The sequence below is a fragment of the Salvelinus alpinus genome, chromosome 31 (assembly GCF_045679555.1).
Source record: "Salvelinus alpinus chromosome 31, SLU_Salpinus.1, whole genome shotgun sequence".
Taxonomy (NCBI): Eukaryota; Metazoa; Chordata; class Actinopteri; order Salmoniformes; family Salmonidae; genus Salvelinus; species Salvelinus alpinus.
The window spans coordinates 27,559,831-27,577,298 of NC_092116.1; the positions used below are offsets into that span (position 1 = coordinate 27,559,831).

The 17,468-nt window shown below is 43.1% G+C and overlaps 1 long non-coding RNA gene across 2 annotated transcripts; it reads left to right on the forward strand.

Moving 5' to 3' along the window:
• The first annotated feature begins 23 nt into the window (after nucleotides 1–23).
• Nucleotides 24–13,463, forward strand: LOC139561414 (uncharacterized). 2 transcript variants are annotated; one of them, XR_011672127.1, is made up of 4 exons: nucleotides 24–81; nucleotides 399–473; nucleotides 605–719; nucleotides 11,349–13,463. It is a non-coding gene; the product is annotated as an uncharacterized lncRNA (long non-coding RNA). The 2 variants fall into 2 exon arrangements; XR_011672126.1 differs by lacking the exon at nucleotides 24–81 and having other exon boundaries at nucleotides 115–473.
• Nucleotides 13,464–17,468: the final 4,005 nt, after the last annotated feature.

Here is a 17,468-nt window from a genome sequence, read left to right on the forward strand (position 1 = left end):
CGTTGGTGTTTGCTGACGTAATGCGTTTATACACGAAATGTTGTTGTGATCAGTACCGCGGTGAAATTTCTTAGAGCGTTTGTGAGAATTCTACGAACTATATTTTTGCTATATGCGATTTCATTTGCACATTCTACATAACCTTAGCAAGCTGTAGCTTTACAACTGTGAAAATGTTAAACCCTCTGTCTTGAAACAAGTCTGGTTTTAAAGAACTGTTAAAACAGTCACTCTGCTATTCATATGGTTTGGTTACAAAAAGTCCCTAGGATTCTGTAAACTAAATGGCAGGCCCTATTTTCATTTGCTAGAGTAAAATCAAATGGAATTATATTGTTGTATTTGAAGAAAAAATGGCAACTAACAACTCAGTAACGGGTGTCAACTCATTTTCACAGGGGTATCGCATTCATTCTTCAAGGATGCTCCCTGACTGTCTAGTGATTATTAGTGAACTGGACAGTCAAGAAACGGTATGACTATAGTACCATTATCATTTCTACACAGTTTCCATTTGGTTTTAGTCATTTTAAAGTATATTTTACTCAAACCACCCAAGGGCCAGATTGGACCCACCTTTAATATGTTAATGTTTCTCACACAGGAAGTGACTATAGGTTCACAACAGCATATCTATTTCCCCATCTTGGCCATTTGCATCTCAGCTACAGCAAACCGGCCTTGTCTTGTCTTCTGTTGTCTTTCACAAGAGGAACATGGTAAGTACATATCTAAAGAAACTTTCTTTAGTAAAACTGGTTTCATCTCAATCTCTTTCTTTATTTCCTAACTCTTCTGTTCCTCCTGAAACATTTGACATGAAGCTTATAACTTCAAGCTGAACAACAACAGTTTAAATTGTGGGACTGAGAGAATGTGTCCAGTTGTCAATGAAATGAGAAAATATTTTCATGCTGTTTCAATCTTTCAAAGCTCAATATGATAGGGCAATACATGTCGGAATATCAATTTAGTTATGTACACACACTCAAACTCACACATACGGACGATAACATACACACACAATAAATATGACAGATTTGGCTTTTGGCTGTCTGGTTCTTATCCTTACAGGCATCAGGGTACCTCTTGTTAAAGCATGAAGAGTCTACCCTGGCTTTGATAGGGTCAATAGAGATATGAGAGGGCTGTGTGTGTGTGTGTGTGTGTGTGTGTGTGTGTGTGTGTGTGTGTGTGTGTGTGTGTGTGTGTGTGTGTGTGTGTGTGTGTGTGTGTGTGTGTGTGTGTGTGTGTGTGTGTGTGTGTGTGCGTGCGTGCGTGCGTGCGTGCGTGCGTGCGTGCGTGCGTGCGTGCGTGCGTGTGTGCGTGTTTCAAACCAGTGCATCCTTTGATAAGTAATCCAAAACATTGTATAGATATCAAGAGTAAGGGAAATACGACTCCCTAGATATCAAACACCTCAAAGGGAATTTTTTCATTTCTCCTTGTGGTCTTTATCTCTGTGTGTCTCTGAAATGGCACCCTATTCCCTACATAGTGCACTACTTTTGAACAGGGCCGGTAGAGTAGTGCACTATGTAGGGAATAGGGTGCCATTTGGGGTGTAGTATGTGTCTTCCTCCTTATGTTTGAATGTAGTAAGAGATATCCCTGTCTGGGAGGCCAAAGAGATATCCCTGTCTGGGAGGCCAAAGAGATATCCCTGTCTGGGAGGCCAAAGAGATATCCCAGTCTGGGAGGCCAAAGAGATATCCCTGTCTGAGAGGCCAAAGAGATATCCCTGTCTGGGAGGCCAAAGAGATATCCCTGTCTGGGAAGCCAAAGAGATATCCCTGTCTGGGAGGCCAAAGAGATATCCCTGTCTGGGAGGCCAAAGAGATATCCCTGTCTGGGAGGCCAAAGAGATATCCCTGTCTGGGAGGCCAAAGAGATATCCCTGTCTGAGAGGCCAAAGAGATATCCCTGTCTGAGAGGCCAAAGAGATATCCCTGTCTGGGAGGCCAAAGAGATATCCCTGTCTGGGAGGCCAAAGAGATATCCCTGTCTGGGAAGCCAAAGAGATATCCCTGTCTGAGAGGCCAAAAATATATCCCTGTCTGGGAGGCCAAAGATATATCCCTGTCTGGGAGGCCAAAGAGATATCTCTGTCTGGGAGGCTAAAGAGATATCCCTGTCTGGGAGGCCAAAGAGATATCCCTGTCTGAGAGGCCAAAGAGATATCCCTGTCTGGGAGGCCAAAGAGATATCCCTGTCTGAGAGGCCAGAGAGATATCCCTGTCTCAGAGGCCAAAGATATATCCCTGTCTGAGAGGCCAAAGAGATATCCCTGTCTGAGAGGCCAAAGAGATATCCCTGTCTGAGAGGCCAACGAGATATCCCTGTCTGAGAGGCCAACGAGATATCCCTGTCTGAGAGGCCAACGAGATATCCCTGTCTGAGAGGCCAAAGAGATATCCCTGTCTGAGAGGCTAAAGAGATATCCCTGTTTGAGAGGCCAAAGTTATATCCCTGTCTGAGTGGCCAAAGAGATATCCCTGTCTGAGAGGCCAAAGAGATATCCCTGTCTGAGAGGCCAAAGAGATATCCCTGTCTGAGAGGCCAAAGAGATATCCCTGTCTGGGAGGCCAAAGAGATATCCCTGTCTGGGAGGCCAAAGAGATATCCCTGTCTGGGAGGCCAAAGAGATATCCCTGCCTGGGAGGCCAAAGAGATATCCCTGTCTGAGAGGCCAAAGAGATATCCCTGTCTGGGAGGCCAAAGAGATATCCCAGTCTTAGAGGCCAAAGAGATATCCCTGTCTGGGAGGCCAAAGAGATATCCCTGTCTGGGAAGCCAAAGAGATATCCCTGTCTGAGAGGCCAAAAAGATATCCCTGTCTGGGAGGCCAAAGAGATATCCCTGTCTGGGAGGCCAAAGAGATATCCCTGTCTGAGAGGCCAAAGAGATATCCCTGTCTGGGAGGCTAAAGAGATATCCCTGTCTGAGAGGCCAAAGAGATATCCCTGTCTTAGAGGCCAAAGAGATATCCCTGTCTGAGAGGCCAAAGAGATATCCCTGTCTGGGAGGCCAAAGAGATATCCCTGTCTGGGAGGCCAAAGAGATATACCTGTCTGAGAGGCCAAAGAGATATCCCTGTATGAGAAGCCAAAGAGATATCCCTGTCTGAGAGGCCAAAGAGATATCCCTGTCTGGGAGGCCAAAGAGATATCCCTGTCTGAGAGGCCAAAGAGATATCCCTGTCTGGGAGGCCAAAGAGATATCCCTGTCTGGGAGGCCAAAGAGATATCCCTGTCTGGGAGGCCAAAGAGATATCCCTGTCTGAGAGGCCAAAGAGATATCCCTGTCTGAGAGGACAAAGAGATATCCCTGTCTGAGTGGCCAAAGAGATATCCCTGTCTGAGAGGCCAAAGAGATATCCCAGTCTGAGAGGCCAAAGAGATATCCCTGTCTGAGAGGCCAAAGAGATATCCCTGTCTGAGAGGCTAAAGATATATCCCTGTCTGAGAGGCTAAAGAGATATCCCTGTTTGAGAGGCCAAAGATATATCCCTGTCTGAGTGGCCAAAGATATATCCCTGTCTGAGAGGCTAAAGAGATATCCCTGTCTGAGAGGCCAAAGAGATATCCCTGTCTGAGAGGCTAAAGAGATATCCCTGTTTGAGAGGCCAAAGATATATCCCTGTCCCAAATGACACCCTGTTCCCTATATAGTGCACTAGTTTTAACCAGGGCTCTGTTCCCTATATAGTGCACTAGTTTTAACCAGGGCTCTGTTCCCTATATAGTGCACTAGTTTTAACCAGGGCTCTGTTCCCTATATAGTGCACTACTTTTAACCAGGGCTCTGTTCCCTATATAGTGCACTAGTTTTAACCAGGGCTCTGTTCCCTATATAGTGCACTAGTTTTAACCAGGGCTCTGTTCCCTATATAGTGCACTAGTTTTAACCAGGGCTCTGTTCCCTATATAGTGCACTAGTTTTAACCAGGGCTCTGTTCCCTATATAGTGCACTAGTTTTAACCAGGACTCTGTTCCCTATATAGTGCACTCGTTTTAACCAGGGCTCTGTTCCCTATATAGTGCACTAGTTTTAACCAGGGCTCTGTTCCCTATATAGTGCACTAGTTTTAACCAGGACTCTGTTCCCTATATAGTGCACTAGTTTTAACCAGGGCTCTGTTCCCTATATAGTGCACTAGTTTTAACCAGGACTCTGTTCCCTATATAGTGCACTAGTTTTAACCAGGGCTCTGTTCCCTATATAGTGCACTAGTTTTAACCAGGACTCTGTTCCCTATATAGTGCACTAGTTTTAACCAGGACTCTGTTCCCTATATAGTGCACTAGTTTTAACCAGGGCTCTGTTCCCTATATAGTGCACTAGTTTTAACCAGGGCTCTGTTCCCTATATAGTGCACTAGTTTTAACCAGGACTCTGTTCCCTATATAGTGCACTAGTTTTAACCAGGGCTCTGTTCCCTATATAGTGCACTAGTTTTAACCAGGGCTCTGTTCCCTATATAGTGCACTAGTTTTAACCAGGACTCTGTTCCCTATATAGTGCACTAGTTTTAACCAGGGCTCTGTTCCCTATATAGTGCACTAGTTTTAACCAGGACCCTGTTCCCTATATAGTGCACTAGTTTTAACCAGGGCTCTGTTCCCTATATAGTGCACTAGTTTTAACCAGGACCCTGTTCCCTATATAGTGCACTAGTTTTATCCAGGGCTCTGTTCCCTATATAGTGCACTAGTTTTAACCAGGGCTCTGTTCCCTATATAGTGCACTAGTTTTAACCAGGACTCTGTTCCCTATATAGTGCACTAGTTTTAACCAGGGCTCTGTTCCCTATATAGTGCACTAGTTTTAACCAGGACCCTGTTCCCTATATAGTGCACTAGTTTTATCCAGGGCTCTGTTCCCTATATAGTGCACTAGTTTTAACCAGGGCTCTGTTCCCTATATAGTGCACTAGTTTTAACCAGGGCTCTGTTCCCTATATAGTGCACTAGTTTTAACCAGGGCTCTGTTCCCTATATAGTGCACTAGTTTTAACCAGGGCTCTGTTCCCTATATAGTGCACTAGTTTTAACCAGGGCTCTGTTCCCTATATAGTGCACTAGTTTTAACCAGGGCTCTGTTCCCTATATAGTGCACTAGTTTTAACCAGGCTCTGTTCCCTATATAGTGCACTAGTTTTAACCAGGGCTCTGTTCCCTATATAGTGCACTAGTTTTAACCAGGGCTCTGTTCCCTATATAGTGCACTAGTTTTAACCAGGGCTCTGTTCCCTATATAGTGCACTAGTTTTAACCAGGGCTCTGTTCCCTATATAGTGCACTAGTTTTAACCAGGGCTCTGTTCCCTATATAGTGCACTACTTTTAACCAGGGCTCTGTTCCCTATATAGTGCACTAGTTTTAACCAGGGCTCTGTTCCCTATATAGTGCACTACTTTTAACCAGGGCTCTGTTCCCTATATAGTGCACTAGTTTTAACCAGGACTCTGTTCCCTATATAGTGCACTAGTTTTAACCAGGGCTCTGTTCCCTATATAGTGCACTAGTTTTAACCAGGGCTCTGTTCCCTATATAGTGCACTAGTTTTAACCAGGACCCTGTTCCCTATATAGTGCACTAGTTTTAACCAGGGCTCTGTTCCCTATATAGTGCACTACTTTTAACCAGGGCTCTGTTCCCTATATAGTGCACTAGTTTTAACCAGGGCTCTGTTCCCTATATAGTGCACTAGTTTTAACCAGGGCTCTGTTCCCTATATAGTGCACTAGTTTTAACCAGGGCTCTGTTCCCTATATAGTGCACTAGTTTTAACCAGGGCTCTGTTCCCTATATAGTGCACTAGTTTTAACCAGGACTCTGTTCCCTATATAGTGCACTAGTTTTAACCAGGGCTCTGTTCCCTATATAGTGCACTAGTTTTAACCAGGGCTCTGTTCCCTATATAGTGCACTAGTTTTAACCAGGACTCTGTTCCCTATATAGTGCACTAGTTTTAACCAGGGCTCTGTTCCCTATATAGTGCACTAGTTTTAACCAGGACTCTGTTCCCTATATAGTGCACTAGTTTTAACCAGGGCTCTGTTCCCTATATAGTGCACTAGTTTTAACCAGGACTCTGTTCCCTATATAGTGCACTAGTTTTAACCAGGACTCTGTTCCCTATATAGTGCACTAGTTTTAACCAGGGCTCTGTTCCCTATATAGTGCACTAGTTTTAACCAGGGCTCTGTTCCCTATATAGTGCACTAGTTTTAACCAGGACTCTGTTCCCTATATAGTGCACTAGTTTTAACCAGGGCTCTGTTCCCTATATAGTGCACTAGTTTTAACCAGGGCTCTGTTCCCTATATAGTGCACTAGTTTTAACCAGGACTCTGTTCCCTATATAGTGCACTAGTTTTAACCAGGGCTCTGTTCCCTATATAGTGCACTAGTTTTAACCAGGACCCTGTTCCCTATATAGTGCACTAGTTTTAACCAGGGCTCTGTTCCCTATATAGTGCACTAGTTTTAACCAGGACCCTGTTCCCTATATAGTGCACTAGTTTTATCCAGGGCTCTGTTCCCTATATAGTGCACTAGTTTTAACCAGGGCTCTGTTCCCTATATAGTGCACTAGTTTTAACCAGGACTCTGTTCCCTATATAGTGCACTAGTTTTAACCAGGGCTCTGTTCCCTATATAGTGCACTAGTTTTAACCAGGACCCTGTTCCCTATATAGTGCACTAGTTTTATCCAGGGCTCTGTTCCCTATATAGTGCACTAGTTTTAACCAGGGCTCTGTTCCCTATATAGTGCACTAGTTTTAACCAGGGCTCTGTTCCCTATATAGTGCACTAGTTTTTACCAGGGCTCTGTTCCTTATATAGTGCACTAGTTTTAACCAGGGCTCTGTTCCCTATATAGTGCACTAGTTTTAACCAGGGCTCTGTTCCCTATATAGTGCACTAGTTTTAACCAGGGCTCTGTTCCCTATATAGTGCACTAGTTTTAACCAGGCTCTGTTCCCTATATAGTGCACTAGTTTTAACCAGGGCTCTGTTCCCTATATAGTGCACTAGTTTTAACCAGGGCTCTGTTCCCTATATAGTGCACTAGTTTTAACCAGGGCTCTGTTCCCTATATAGTGCACTAGTTTTAACCAGGGCTCTGTTCCCTATATAGTGCACTAGTTTTAACCAGGGCTCTGTTCCCTATATAGTGCACTAGTTTTAACCAGGGCTCTGTTCCCTATATAGTGCACTAGTTTTAACCAGGGCTCTGTTCCCTATATAGTGCACTAGTTTTAACCAGGGCTCTGTTCCCTATATAGTGCACTAGTTTTAACCAGGGCTCTGTTCCCTATATAGTGCACTAGTTTTAACCAGGGCTCTGTTCCCTATATAGTGCACTACTTTTAACCAGGGCTCTGTTCCCTATATAGTGCACTAGTTTTAACCAGGGCTCTGTTCCCTATATAGTGCACTAGTTTTAACCAGGGCTCTGTTCCCTATATAGTGCACTAGTTTTAACCAGGGCTCTGTTCCCTATATAGTGCACTAGTTTTAACCAGGGCTCTGTTCCCTATATAGTGCACTAGTTTTAACCAGGGCTCTGTTCCCTATATAGTGCACTACTTTTAACCAGGGCTCTGTTCCCTATATAGTGCACTAGTTTTAACCAGGGCTCTGTTCCCTATATAGTGCACTACTTTTAACCAGGGCTCTGTTCCCTATATAGTGCACTAGTTTTAACCAGGACTCTGTTCCCTGTATAGTGCACTAGTTTTAACCAGGGCTCTGTTCCCTATATAGTGCACTAGTTTTAACCAGGGCTCTGTTCCCTATATAGTGCACTAGTTTTAACCAGGGCCCTGTTCCCTATATAGTGCACTAGTTTTAACCAGGGCTCTGTTCCCTATATAGTGCACTAGTTTTAACCAGGGCTCTGTTCCCTATATAGTGCACTAGTTTTAACCAGGACCCTGTTCCCTATATAGTGCACTAGTTTTAACCAGGGCTCTGTTCCCTATATAGTGCACTAGTTTTAACCAGGGCTCTGTTCCCTATATAGTGCACTAGTTTTAACCAGGGCTCTGTTCCCTATATAGTGCACTACTTTTAACCAGGGCTCTGTTCCCTATATAGTGCACTAGTTTTAACCAGGGCTCTGTTCCCTATATAGTGCACTAGTTTTAACCAGGGCTCTGTTCCCTATATAGTGCACTAGTTTTTACCAGGGCTCTGTTCCCTATATAGTGCACTAGTTTTAACCAGGGCTCTGTTCCCTATATAGTGCACTAGTTTTAACCAGGACTCTGTTCCCTATATAGTGCACTAGTTTTAACCAGGGCTCTGTTCCCTATATAGTGCACTAGTTTTAACCAGGGCTCTGTTCCCTATATAGTGCACTAGTTTTAACCAGGACTCTGTTCCCTATATAGTGCACTAGTTTTAACCAGGGCTCTGTTCCCTATATAGTGCACTAGTTTTAACCAGGACTCTGTTCCCTATATAGTGCACTAGTTTTAACCAGGGCTCTGTTCCCTATATAGTGCACTAGTTTTAACCAGGACTCTGTTCCCTATATAGTGCACTAGTTTTAACCAGGACTCTGTTCCCTATATAGTGCACTAGTTTTAACCAGGGCTCTGTTCCCTATATAGTGCACTAGTTTTAACCAGGGCTCTGTTCCCTATATAGTGCACTAGTTTTAACCAGGACTCTGTTCCCTATATAGTGCACTAGTTTTAACCAGGGCTCTGTTCCCTATATAGTGCACTAGTTTTAACCAGGGCTCTGTTCCCTATATAGTGCACTAGTTTTAACCAGGACTCTGTTCCCTATATAGTGCACTAGTTTTAACCAGGGCTCTGTTCCCTATATAGTGCACTAGTTTTAACCAGGACCCTGTTCCCTATATAGTGCACTAGTTTTAACCAGGGCTCTGTTCCCTATATAGTGCACTAGTTTTAACCAGGACCCTGTTCCCTATATAGTGCACTAGTTTTATCCAGGGCTCTGTTCCCTATATAGTGCACTAGTTTTAACCAGGGCTCTGTTCCCTATATAGTGCACTAGTTTTAACCAGGACTCTGTTCCCTATATAGTGCACTAGTTTTAACCAGGGCTCTGTTCCCTATATAGTGCACTAGTTTTAACCAGGACCCTGTTCCCTATATAGTGCACTAGTTTTATCCAGGGCTCTGTTCCCTATATAGTGCACTAGTTTTAACCAGGGCTCTGTTCCCTATATAGTGCACTAGTTTTAACCAGGGCTCTGTTCCCTATATAGTGCACTAGTTTTAACCAGGGCTCTGTTCCCTATATAGTGCACTAGTTTTAACCAGGGCTCTGTTCCCTATATAGTGCACTAGTTTTAACCAGGGCTCTGTTCCCTATATAGTGCACTAGTTTTAACCAGGGCTCTGTTCCCTATATAGTGCACTAGTTTTAACCAGGCTCTGTTCCCTATATAGTGCACTAGTTTTAACCAGGGCTCTGTTCCCTATATAGTGCACTAGTTTTAACCAGGGCTCTGTTCCCTATATAGTGCACTAGTTTTAACCAGGGCTCTGTTCCCTATATAGTGCACTAGTTTTAACCAGGGCTCTGTTCCCTATATAGTGCACTAGTTTTAACCAGGGCTCTGTTCCCTATATAGTGCACTACTTTTAACCAGGGCTCTGTTCCCTATATAGTGCACTACTTTTAACCAGGGCTCTGTTCCCTATATAGTGCACTACTTTTAACCAGGGCTCTGTTCCCTATATAGTGCACTAGTTTTAACCAGGACTCTGTTCCCTGTATAGTGCACTAGTTTTAACCAGGGCTCTGTTCCCTATATAGTGCACTAGTTTTAACCAGGGCTCTGTTCCCTATATAGTGCACTAGTTTTAACCAGGGCCCTGTTCCCTATATAGTGCACTAGTTTTAACCAGGGCTCTGTTCCCTATATAGTGCACTAGTTTTAACCAGGGCTCTGTTCCCTATATAGTGCACTAGTTTTAACCAGGGCTCTGTTCCCTATATAGTGCACTAGTTTTAACCAGGGCTCTGTTCCCTATATAGTGCACTAGTTTTAACCAGGGCTCTGTTCCCTATATAGTGCACTAGTTTTAACCAGGACTCTGTTCCCTGTATAGTGCACTAGTTTTAACCAGGACCCTGTTCCCTATATAGTGCACTAGTTTTAATAAAAATAGACCTCTGATAGCATCATCTATGCTTGGCAGGTTAAGGCGTGTGTTTTAGTTATGGATAATCACGCACACACAGAACACACAGACACACAGAACATACAGAACACACGGAACACACAGAACACACAGACACACAGAACATACAGAACACACACACACGGAACACACAGAACACACAGAACACACAGATACACAGACACACAGACACACAGACACACAGAACACACAGAACACACAGATACACAGACACACAGACACACAGAACACACAGACACACAGACACACAGAACACACAGACACACAGACACACAGAACAGACAGTACATACAGAACACACAGAACACACAGTACACACAGACACACAGAACACACAGAACAGACAGAACACACAGAACAGACAGAACACACAGAACACACAGTACACACAGAACACACAGAACAGACAGAACACACAGAACACACAGAACACACAGAACAGACAGAACACACAGAACACACAGACACACAGAACACACAGACACACAGAACACACAGAACACCACATTCATTTCACACGTGCATACAGTTACCGCTTGGAACAGCCTGACACTCTGTTGTGAATGATCCTTTATTGACATTTATTACATCTGCCAAATTATCCAACACACACACACACACACACACATACACACACACACAATTCCATCATCTATCAGAACACCTCCTGGGTTCCAGGTCAGTTCCCTGTAAGAACATAGAAGGGAATTACCAGCCTGACTGTGTCAATTCAATTATGTGTTCTCTCATATACATTTCATTAGACTTTTTCTGGGAGTTACAGAAGGCCATACAGGTTCTCTTTCGTCTTTTGATCTAAATAAAACACTTCCTGTCAGTCTGTCATGTGACTCTCTGACTTCCTGGAACCTTGAGAGCTCATGTGGTGATTGGCAGCCTGGCTCTGGGTTTCCAACCAGTGTCTGTTTCACGCACCATGCACACACACATAGACACACACACAGTGGCGGTGGTTTCCGTGTGTGTTCAGACCAGGTGTGGAAGCCAGGAACACACACAGACAACTTAAACATTCAATTATTGTCTTTCTACACACAAATTGAAATAATATAGGCCTATTATAACATAATCATATAATACAAATTGAAACAAATGTATCTCTTTTGGATTCTCGTTGTTCTCTTTTAGGTTCCAATGGAGGCAATGAGTGGGTTCCAGAATGTTCTAGAACCCAGCCAAGACAATGGATGGATCATTCACTGTTTGGCCCACACCATGGCTGAAGATGTAGTACACTCAGCTACATATCACGTGTCCTCATCCATCAGTCTGCCAGTTAGGGAGAGATCGGCTGAGAAGCTAGCCTCTCTGGCCATCATAGCTGCCTTTAAGGAAGCAGTTGGAAGTCAGAGCTTTTGGTCCAACATACCCTCTTCATTCAGCACAAGATCTTTGTCCTATTCCAATGCCAGCTCACCCTCAGATAGAAGGAAGACGGTTCTACACAGTACAAGACAACGGGAGGTTCATATGGATACAGAGATGAGTGGGAATGGTGAGACACATCAATTCAACGGGACCATCAAGTACCATTCCTCTGGACCGTCCAGCTCCACTCTCCGCCCCTCCAAGGGCACCCACTCCCCCGGCGAGGTCAGTTATGAAGAGCGAGGACTCCACGGAAGGAGTGCCAAGCTGATGACGTACGCAGAGGCGATCTCTGATGACATCATCACATGGCTGAACAATAACATAACAAATATTGACGATCTCTGTCTGTTATCTGATCAACTGTCTGATAAAATCCTCACGTCGTTATTAACTGAGGTGAGGCTGAGGGGGTATGCTGGAAGGCTGGTCTCGGATGTATTCTCCCTGGGTTGGAGAGAGCTAAAGATAGCCTCAGTCCAGGACACCCTGGTTCTACATCCAACCACCAACTATGCTGGAAGGCTGGTCTCCGGTGCACTCTCTCTGGCTAGAGCGGAGCTGAAGAGGGCCTCTCTCCATGACTCCCTGGTTCTCCAACAGGAGCAGAAGGGGAGAGGGGAACCAAGTCCAATGGACAAACGTTGACCTAACCACACCACTGTCTAACCATATCCCTGTCTACCCACTCCCAGCCAGTCATCCAGCATCCAGCTTGGTTCACCCAAACCCTATCAGTTGAATTCAGATCGGACCCCCAACATGACAGCACACTCTTCATCCCACTCTTCATCCCAGTCACTCCGCTGCTGAGTGCTTGGCCTAAGCTGTGGTGAGGTGTTGTGGCATAAGCGACAGGGCCCCTGGCCACTAGGTGGCCCCGACCCATTTTCTGTATGTTAAAACTGCAAAAATGTCTCTTCACCTCATGGCAAAATGTGTAGAATTGCAGAACACCTGCTTTAAAACTGAAAAATGTCCTCTACTCCCCATGGCCGAATGTGTAGAATTTCAGGAAATTCACTTTAAAACTTAAAATGTTCTCTCTGCCGTCAAGGGGGGGGTCCACAAAAATGTTTTGCCCACAAGGTGTGGGGGCCCCACAAACAAATCTATCTTAGGGCCCCCAAAAGGCAGCAGTGTATGTAGTTCAGTAGCCATATGTACTCTTTATCTCCAGTACATCACCGGGGCTGAGCTCCTTGCCATTCACAACCTCTATATCAGGCGGTGTGAAAGGAAGGCCAGGATAATGGTTAGACTCCAGCCATCCAAGCCATAGACTGTTCTCTCTGCTTACGTTCTGTTTTAGTTTACAGTACTACTCATATTGACTACTGGTAAAGAGTTTCAATAAAGGCATTTCAATGTACTTGTACACATGACAATAGAAACTACAAATATTTTCCACTCTAGGTTTCTTCCTAGGTTCCTGCCTTTCTAGGGAGTTTTTTCCTGGCCACTGTGCTTCTACATCTGCATTGCTTGCTCTTTGGGGTTTTAGGCTGGGTTTCTATATTAGCACTTTGTGACAACTGCTGATGTAAAAAGGGCTTTATAAAATACATTTGATTGATTGATTGACATAGTTCTCCAGAGTGGTTGAACTACACTGAGTGGGAGGCCTGGTGGTAATGACACATAATGACCACAAGAGGGCGCCATCTGGGTGGTTATTCAGCTCCTGCAGTAACGGTTCTACAAGTGTTTTCAGAACTGATGAGCTTGATATTCATGAGCTATAGCATTGCTTATGTATAATTGCTTACTGACAATATTGCTTGCCACAAGGTTAGAGTTAGTGGTCAAAATTGGACTAAATTTAATTCATGAGCTTGAGCCATAACCTGAACTTCAAACTAAACCTGGGATTAAATTGACTTTGTATTTGTTTACTCACTGACGATATTACCACAAGGTTAGGGTTAACGATTCAAATGATTTAGCTCCAGGTCTCAGGGGCAACTTTGCAAAGTGGATAGAACTTTAGAGTTTAATAAACTCAACCCAAAATGAAAAGATAATTTATTGTAGCGCTATATTTGCTTACTGGCGATGCAACAAGGTTAGAGTTAGTGGTCGGACAATGTTGTCAGAACTGATGAGCTTGACGTATATGGGTTATACAACAACCAACAATTATATTCTACAGTTTGGCTCAGATTTGATCCATTTCAGGATCAAAATAATAGTGTTGTCCTCTTCTGTTGTGTTTTGTACATTTTACCCATAATGCTCATTGACTTTACATTCCAAATCACTAAAGCCCTGGGATCGGTTTCCCAAATACACCTTAAGGATAAATTCATTGTTAGAACCATAGGATCTTTAGCCCAAAGATGCTTTTGGGAAACCGGGCCCTGGAGTGATTAGGCCCTGAGTGATTAGGTCCTGAGTGATTAGGTCCTGAGTGATTAGGCCCTGAGTGATTAGGCCCTGAGTGATTAGGCCCTGAGTGATTAGGTCCTGAGTGATTAGGCCCTGAGTGATTAGGCCCTGAGTGATTAGGTCCTGAGTGATTAGGTCCTGAGTGATTAGGTCCTGAGTGATTAGGTCCTGAGTGATTAGGTCCTGAGTGATTAGGCCCTGAGTGATTAGGCCCTGAGTGATTAGGCCCTGAGTGATTAGGCCCTGAGTGATTAGGCCCTGAGTGATTAGGTCCTGAGTGATTAGGTCCTGAGTGATTAGGCCCTGAGTGATTAGGCCCTGAGTGATTAGGTCCTGAGTGATTAGGTCCTGGAGTGATTAGATCCTGGAGTGATTAGGTCCTCAGTGATTAGGCCCTGAGTGATTAGGCCCTGAGTGATTAGGTCCTGAGTGATTAGGTCCTGAGTGATTAGGTCCTGAGTGATTAGGTCCTGAGTGATTAGGCCCTGAGTGATTAGGTCCTGAGTGATTAGGCCCTGAGTGATTAGGTCCTGAGTGATTAGGTCCTGAGTGATTAGGCCCTGAGTGATTAGGCCCTGAGTGATTAGGCCCTGAGTGATTAGGCCCTGAGTGATTAGGCCCTGAGTGATTAGGTCCTGAGTGATTAGGCCCTGAGTGATTAGGTCCTGAGTGATTAGGCCCTGAGTGATTAGGCCCTGAGTGATTAGGCCCTGAGTGATTATTTGTTCCAGGGTTCAAAGAAACAGAAGGGTCAATTTATTCCATGAAAAGAGGGCCCTTTGATGTTGTAAATAGAAACTGTGCATCTGTATTGCATTTTAAAAGCCAGTTATATTATATGAAGTGCTCTTTAATATAGAACACGTGGAGAATTCAATAAATCTGATTTATTTATATGAATAAAGACTTGCTAAATTGCCAAAATTCAGCATTTTTACAAGTCCCAGTGAACAGGCGACTCCGGGATGCTGGCCTTCTAGGCAGAGTTGCAAAGAAAAAGCCATATCTCAGACTGGCCAATAAAAAGAAAAGATTAAGATGGACAAAAGAACACAGACACTAGACAGAGGAACTCTGCCTAGAAGGCCAGCATCCCGGAGTCATCTCTTCACTGTTGACGTTGAGACTGGTGTTTTGCGGGTACTATTTAATGAAGCTGCCAGTTGAGGACTTGTGAGGCGTCTGTTTCTCAAACTAGACACTCTAATGTACTTGTCCTCTTGCTCAGTTGTGCACCGGGGCCTCCCACTCCTCTTTCTTTTCTGGTTAGAGCCAGTTTGCGCTGTTCTGTGAAGGGAGTAGTACACAGCGTTGTACGAGATCTTCAGTTTCTTGGCAATTTTTCACATGAATAGCCTTCATTTCTTAGAACAAGAATAGACTGACAAGTTTCAGAAGAAAGGTCTTTGTTTCTGGCCATTTTAAGCCTGTGATCAAACCCACAAACGCTGATGCTCCAGATACTCAACTAGTCTAAAGAAGTCCGGTTTTATTGCTTCTTTAATCAGAACAACAGTTTTCAGCTGTGCTAACATAATTGTAAAAGGGTTTTCTAATGATCAGTTAGCCTTTTAAAATGATAAACTTGGATTCGCTAACACAACGTGCCATTGGAACACAGGAGTGATGGTTGCTGATAATGTGCCTCTGTACGCCTATGTAGACATACCATTAAAAATCAGCTGTTTCCAGCTTCAGTAGTCATTTACAACATTAACAATGTCTACACTGTATTTCTGAACAATTTGATGTTATTTTAATGGCAAAAAATGTGCTTTCTTTCAAAAACAAGAACATTTCTAAGTGACCCCAAACTTTTGAACGGTAGTGTATGTATTTCCCTCATTTTAAGGTCAACCCTGTTACGTGAACTGAACTCTCGTTTTAATATGGTGAAACTAAACGTTATTCAATTAAAATATATATATTTTCAACAGAAACATTGAACATCTAATAATCAAATCAAGTGTAAAAGCACTAGCTGGCTCTACACTTTTAGGGATTTTTGTGGTGGAAAACTGAGCACATGTCTAACCCTCTTGAGATGGGAAAACATGTTTTTTCTGAAGTTGAACATGTTTTCTTTATGACTGTATGTTACATTTATTTGAAATGAAAAGTAACACTTCTCAAAAGGCACCGAACTGATGGAATGACAAAGAACAAACACTATTTAAATTTGCAAAACAAAAAAGATCACCATTGCGTCATCCTGCCAATGCTACTATGACGTCACTGAAGACAGTAGTTTTCAAAATTCAAACAGTCATTCATAATTATTGCGTCATCATTTAACCCATGGTGACGTCACGCCCGCCCCCTCCAGCCCTATAAAATGGACCCACGGCTCGTCTTAAAGTCATTCATAGTATTATCTATCTATCAATCACAATGCCCAGAAGACGCAGATCAAGCAGCCGCCCTGTCCGCAGACGCCGCCGCCCGAGGGTGTCCCGTCGGCGCAGGAGAGGAGGCCGCAGGAGGCGTTAAGACAGGCCGGGCAACCTACCTGACATAACCGCCCCCTGCCGGTTCTCCCTCCCGAACCCTGGTAATGTAGCGATGTTAATAAAGCCTGCTTAAATAAAAGATGGGCTTTTAACTAAAACTGTTATGACTTTGACTTTTTATTATTAGATGGTTTATAAGAAAGAGTTTTAGGCAGTAGAGTTAATTATAGATAAGTAGCCTAGATAATAATATTTAGCCTGTTAAAACATTGAGTCATTTTATCTGTCCCTAATAAATACATACATTAAAACAATGTATTTATTTAAAACAATGACACATTCTATCATCAACAGTCAAGTCAGATGCATTGCATCATTATAGTTAGTTTGAACTCATATAGCCCTACAATCGTTCCTTCCAACGGTTGGATGCCACCCATTATAAACGGCAAATCATCCATTCGTAACGTTTACTATAGCTATAATATAATCGGCAAATCATCCATTCGTAACGTTTACTATAGCTATAATATAAACGGCAAATCATTCATTCATAAAGTTTACTATAGCTATAATATAAACAGCAAATCATTAATTCATAACGTTTACTATAGCTATAATATAATCGGCAAATCATTCATTCATAACGTTTACTATAGCTATAATATAACCGGCAAATCATTCATTCATAACGTTTACTATAGCTATAATATAAACGGCAAATCATTCATTCATAACGTTTACTATAGCTATAATATAACCGGCAAATCATTCATTCATAACGTTTACTATAGCTATAATATAAACGGCAAATCATTCATTCATAACGTTTACTATAGCTATAATATAATCGGCAAATCATTCATTCATAACGTTTACTATAGCTATAATATAAACGGCAAATCATTCATTCATAACGTTTACTATAGCTATAATATAATCGGCAAATCATTCATTCATAACGTTTACTATAGCTATAATATAAACGGCAAATCATTCATTCATAAAGTTTACTATAGCTATAATATAAACAGCAAATCAT